At 35.2% G+C, this 6,753-nt stretch overlaps 1 pseudogene across 1 annotated transcript; it reads left to right on the top strand.

Moving 5' to 3' along the window:
* Nucleotides 1–287: 287 nt before the first annotated feature.
* Nucleotides 288–3,146, top strand: LOC143234833 (sex peptide receptor pseudogene; annotated as a pseudogene). Its single transcript, XR_013018817.1, has one exon. The product of XR_013018817.1 is annotated as a sex peptide receptor pseudogene (transcript).
* Nucleotides 3,147–6,753: the final 3,607 nt, after the last annotated feature.

Here is a 6,753-nt window from a genome sequence, read left to right as displayed (position 1 = left end):
ACTATGGATGTGTTTAATAAAGTGTGTTTAATAGAGATTAAATGTACTGTTGTTGATGGAAAGTTAGCTTTGACGTTTACAATCATCATTTGTATTGTTAAACAGAAGTTAATTTTGTAACATTAAAAGAAAGCGGGAAACAGCATTTGTGAGAATAATTTTTATAGGGGTTGTAATTCATAATTCATTCTGTATAATTATGATAAACTCAAAAGTGAGTTACATATTTAATTATTATAACATGTACAGTTCTTGTATCTAAGTGGTCTTGGTTTTCTTTTCAGGTGTCCAGTACAGCTAGAAAAACTCACCCCTAACCTGACTGACGTGATAATCTTTTATCAGTATTTTTGTTTTTATACATTCAGCCAATCACAACTGATTTTTGGATATGAAGTGCGTGCTCTCGTGAACTTCATGAACCAGGTGCATTTTAGCGAGATAACAACTGCAGAATATCATTAGGCTGTTATTTGTAAATGAACATTATGAATTACACTTCAGACACAGCGACCACATTGATAACGTTTCTCTATGAAACGAACACAACAAACGAAACCGACCCGCATCCTTACATACCCAGGTCATCAGAAATAAGGGCCTTGTTGAACGTTACCAGGGACGTTCCCTTTAAATATGCAATGCCATTGTTTGGATACATTATGCCTTTCCTACTTCTCGTAACAATTGTAGCCAACACTCTCATTGTGGTAGTTCTGGCTCAACGACACATGCGCACTCCGACGAACTTGGTCCTCCTAGCTATGGCCATTTCAGACTTATTAACGCTGTTGTTTCCGGCTCCATGGTATTTCTACATGTACACACTTGGTAACTACAATAATGTATTGTTTCCAATTCCAGCTTGCTATTGCTACCATTACATGTATGAAGTGATACCTGCTTTCTTTCACACTGCTTCCATCTGGCTCACTCTGGTCCTTGCTGTCCAACGCTACATCTACGTGTGTCATCCGACAGTTGCCAGCACGTGGTGCACTGTCCCACGTGTTGTAAGGGCTATGGTTTCCGTGTACCTCGTAGCTTTCTTCCACCAGTCCACCAGGATATTTGACCGGGTGTTTCTGCAAGTACAGTTCAGGTGGAACAATGAAATCTACTTTGGCTGTGTGTTTGAAACAGCGAGTTGGGTAAAGGATGTTATAAACGAAAACGTTTACTTCACGTACTATTACGTTTTCCGTATATTGTTCGTCCATATTGGTCCTTGTACTGCTCTAGTTGTGATGAACTTCCTTCTCTTCCGAGCTATGAAGGAAGCCCAGATTAAACGAGACAGGCTATTCAAGGAAAACCGTAAGAGCGAGTGTAAGAAACTACGAGACAGTAACTGTACCACTCTCATGTTAATCGTCGTCGTCACAGTTTTCCTAGCTGTCGAGATCCCCCTGGCGGTGACAACTCTGCTCCACGTGATGCAGAATGCTCTCGAGCTCCAGATCGCTGATTACAATGACTTAAACGCCACCATTCTGTTCACAAACTTTTTCATAATGCTCAGTTATCCTTTCAACTTTGCAATTTACTGTGGCATGAGTCGACAATTTCGAGAGACGTTTAAAGACCTGTTCGTAATGGGTAACCTCATAAGCAGGCGTGAAAGTTCTTCGAGATATAGCCCCGTTAACGGACCACCCAAAAATTCAGCTCACGAGACTGTTCTATAAAAAATAAGAGACGAATGGTAAAATAAGTAAGTGACTAAATAAAGCTGGTTAATGACACAAGTTCGTCAACACCTCAAATATTTTATTTATTCTTGTTGTTTCCGTCATGAAATCTTAAGAACTGACAAAAAGAGTGGTTTCAATTTACTGTCTTTCAAAATATGTAGTGGACACTAAAGATATTTAAGTATTTTGATGAAACAGTTAGAGAAAAGCGACCTTTAACCTCCAGAAAATTATAAAAGATCTGTGTAAAATTCTTTATCTGGAATTACATTTGGAGAGATCAGGGAAGTGGCTTTTGTAATGTATGGGTAAGATTATTAGACATTACTCTTTGGTAGATTCTCCAAGTTCCAATGTGAAACTTCCCTCCAGTGGATGGTAAGCTTACAATAAATCCTGGGGCTCATTAATGTAAGCTGACTTCACCATGAGGGACTCTTGGAACACCGGATAAGTACTGGGGCTCATTAATGTGAGATGACTTCACTACGAGGGACTGACTGTTGGAACACCGGATAAGTACTGGGGCTCATTAATGTGAGATGACTTCACTACGAGGGACTGACTGTTGGAACACCGGATAAGTACTGGGGCTCATTAATGTGAGATGACTTCACTACGAGGGACTGACTGTTGGAACACCGGATAAGTACTGGGGCTCATTAATGTGAGATGACTTCACTACGAGGGACTGACTGTTGGAACACCGGATAAGTACTGGGGCTCATTAATGTGAGATGACTTCACTACGAGGGACTGACTGTTGGAACACCAGAATAAATCCTGGAGCTCATTCATTTGAGCTGACTTCACCACAAGAGACTGTTCGAACACCATGATAAATCTTGGGGCTCATTAATGTGAGCTAACTTTGCCACGAGGGACTCTTAGAACACCAAAATAAATCCTGGGATTCGTTAATGTTAGCTAATTTCACCAAAGGGACCTTTGTAGCACCAGAATAAATCCTGGGGCTCATTGATGTAAGCTAACCTCACTACGAGGGACTGACTGTTGGGACATCAGAATAAATCCTGGGGCTCATTGATGTAAGCTAACCTCACTACGAGGGACTGACTATTGGGACATCAGAATAAATCCTGGGGCTCATTAACATGAGCTAATCTCACCACGAGAAACTGTTGGTACAACAGATTAAATACTGGGACTTATTAGTGCGAACTGATTTCACCACGAAGGACTGTTGAAACACCAGAATAACTCCTGGGGCTCATTAATGTCAGTTGACTTAACCACCAGGGATTGTTGAAACACCAGAACACAGTGTTAGGATAACCTGCCCTATTTTATTGTTACTTATCCATTACATGTTCAATAGATTAATATTAGTGTATTAAAACTCTGTTTTCGGTGTGTTGTGAGTTATTGTTAGTTGTTATGATTCAGCTTTCCGCTTGTGGATATAATAATATATATGGTTGTGTCAATAAACAGCTGTAGCTGCTCACTGTCAATAATATGTATGGTTGTGTCAATAAACAGCTGTATCTGCTCACTGTCAATAATATGTATGGTTGTGTCAATAAACAGTTGTATTGTCTATCTGGTATTGTTTTAAGTACAGAAAATCAAAAGTAAAACTGCATTGATGATAAACATTGAATTAACACTTGAGTATCTTAGTCAAGTTTACTGATAACTTTATGTTTATAGATACATTTACCCTACTTTAATTAAAGATAGGCCTTCCTTGCAACACAATATATTTACCCTATTTTAATTAACAAAACGCCTCCCTTCCCTTACAACTCAAGATATTAGCTCTATTTTAGCTAAAGAAAGGCCATCCTTACAACACATGAGATAGTTACCCAACTTTAATTAACGAAAGAACTTCCTTACAACACGAAGTATTCGCCCCACTTTAATTAACGAAAGGTCTTCCTTACAACACGAGATATTTACCCGATTCTAATTAACAAAAAGCCTTCCTTACAACACGAGATATTTACCCTATTTTAATTAACAAAAAGCCTTCCTTGCAACACGAAATATTTACCCTATTTTAATTAAGAAAAGGCCTTCCTTACAGCACAGGAGAGATATACCCTACTTTAATTAAGAAAAGGCCTTCCTTACAACACGAGATATTTACCATATTTTAATTCACGAAAGGCATTCCTTACAACAGATGAAAGATTTACTCAACTTTCAATTAATTAATGAAATGATTTTCTTACAATACACGAGATACTTACCCTCCCTTCCTCAGAGATAAATACTTTTTCCGATTTTTTAAATAAAAGAAACATTAGCAACTGAAAATATCCCGTAAATGAAGTAAAATCAGTATTAAAATATTTTATAATAAAATATCTATTCTTATTGTTTCTAAATTCGTAAATACGTGATTTTAAGTTGCAGTAACAAAATAACTATATAACAACATTATTTCGTTTCTTACAAAAGCAAAGGATACAGCCTGGATGTTAGGACAATCGATCTTACAATTTGTGGGTCCAGTGTTAGAACTAGTCATCAAACATGCTCGTCCTTTCTGTCTTGGGGCGGTGTAATGTGACAGACAACCTCCCTTTTTGTTGATAAAAAGTGGTCCAAAAGCTGGTGATTGGTGGTAATCACTAGGGGCTTTCCCTCTAGTCTTCCAATCAAAAATCAAGGAAGGCTAGAGCAGATAGTTCTCGTGTAGAACTGCGCCAAATTCAACAAACAAAACATTCATAAACTGAACTAATTCTTATTGATTTTTTCAGCACAAGACATTTGATCAAAAGTTTCGAACAAATAAACAGAACTGATGAACAAATTTATCGATCGACGAGCCAGCTTGTTGATACAATTGTAGCATATGTTGCATTAACAGTAAATAGTTTGTAAAATGGAAATATCTGTGAGAAATTCATCATTAATAATTCGGTAATAAACACAGCAATACTTACTAAAACATAAAAATATCTCATTGGTCGACAAGAATCTTAACTCGTATTTAAACCTTTACGTTTAATCAACATGAGCCTTACAAAAAATAGAACAGTTTATAAAGCACACAATGCCTTCATTCTAATTATCTAACAGTTTAGACATTATTATTAGTTCCACCGGTTAGAGGTACGTTTATAATATTTCAATCTCGGATTTCGACAAGATAAAAGTTACAATATCTCAAAACACCCAAACATAGTTTAGAAACCGATTGTCTTGTAAGTAGTTAATTAATGAATACTAAATAACAGGACTCACAGTTCCAGACCGCTTGACAAAACCATTATGAAACCTTCTCTAAAGTTAGAAATAAGAAAAGTATACACTGTCACTGTTGAACTGACATGTGTATACTTAGATATGGAATAAACACACGTAAACTGTCATTGTTGTACTGACATCAGTACATTTAGATATGTAGTGAAAACACGTAAACTCTCATTGTTGTACGGATACGTCTACATATGGTGAGCACACATATATTATCATTGTTACACTAACACGTGTAGATTTAGATATGTAGTGAACACACGTAAACTATAATTGTTGTACTGAATTGTGCACATTTAGATATAAAATGAACACGCCTAAACAGTCATTGCTGTACCAAAAATTCTGGACTTAGATATGTAGTACACAGTCATTCTTGTACTAGGATGTATAGATTTAGTTATGCAATGAACACAGGTACACTATCATTGTTCGACTCACATGTGTATATTTAGATATGTAGTGAACACACGTAAGCTCTTATTGTCGCACTGGTGTGTACATTCAGATATGTACACATGTCAGTACACATGTACACACGTAGATTCTCATTGTTATATTAACACTTATGTAATTAGATATGTAGTGAACACACGTGATCTGTCATTGTTGTATTGACATATATACATTTAGATATGTAGTGACACACGTGATCTGTCATTGTTGTATTGACATATATACATTTAGATATGTAGTGAACACACGTGATCTGTCATTGTTCTACTGACATGTGTACGTTTAGATACGTAATGAATACACATGAACTGTTTGTATGATGTGACTCGTAACCTTACAGATAGAACATTGTCTTTCATTTTCTGTAATAATTTTAATGTACACGTGTCACTTTTCAACAGAGGTTAAATTTCATTTCTCTTCTGCTTTTCTCGAAAGCTGGATGGATTTTATTTAATCAATTTTAGTACTGTATATTTTGCCTAGTTTCAAGTTTCCCGTTAACTTGAAATGAATATTGTTATTAAATTTTCGTCAAAGCTGTCAAGTTATGTTATTACTTAATTTAGTAAGCTCATATGTTATTATCTTTAACTTACTTGATATAATTCTCTTGTTAATGGTTTTCTTTAGTTAAATTTGTTTATTTTTATTCTGTCCTTTTCTTAAATTTCTTTCAAATACTGCAAAACTTACATTGTATTCACCTGTTCATCTAACTAAACAAGAAATATTTCTAACCTATTGTAGCAATCAAATACAACAAATACTGCAAAACTTACATTGTATTCACCTGTTCATCTAACTAAACAAGAAATATTTCTAACCTATTGTAGTAATCAAATACAACAAATACTGCTATTATTACATTGTATTCACTTGTTCATCTAACTAAACAAGAAATATTTCTAACCTATTGTAGTAATCAAATACAACAAATACTGCTATACTTACATTGTATTGATCTGTTCATCTAACTAAACAAGAAATATTTCTAACCTATTGTAGCAATCAAATACAACAAATACTGCTATACTTACATTGTATTCACTTGTTCATCTAACTAAACAAGAAATACTTCTAACCTATTGTAGTAATCAAATACAACAAATACTGCTATTATTACATTGTATTCACCTGTTCATCTAACTAAACAAGAAATATTTCTAACCTATTGTAGCAATCAAATACAACAAATACTGCTATACTTACATTGTATTCACTTGTTCATCTAACTAAACAAGAAATACTTCTAACCTATTGTAGTAATCAAATACAACAAATACTGCTATACTTACATTGTATTCACCTGTTCATCTAACTAAACAAGAAATACTTCTAACCTATTGTAGTAATCAAATACAACAAA

Source organism: Tachypleus tridentatus, chromosome 12 (genome assembly GCF_004210375.1).
Source record: "Tachypleus tridentatus isolate NWPU-2018 chromosome 12, ASM421037v1, whole genome shotgun sequence".
NCBI lineage: Eukaryota > Metazoa > Arthropoda > Merostomata > Xiphosura > Limulidae > Tachypleus > Tachypleus tridentatus.
This window is presented reverse-complemented; position numbering and strand designations above follow the sequence as displayed.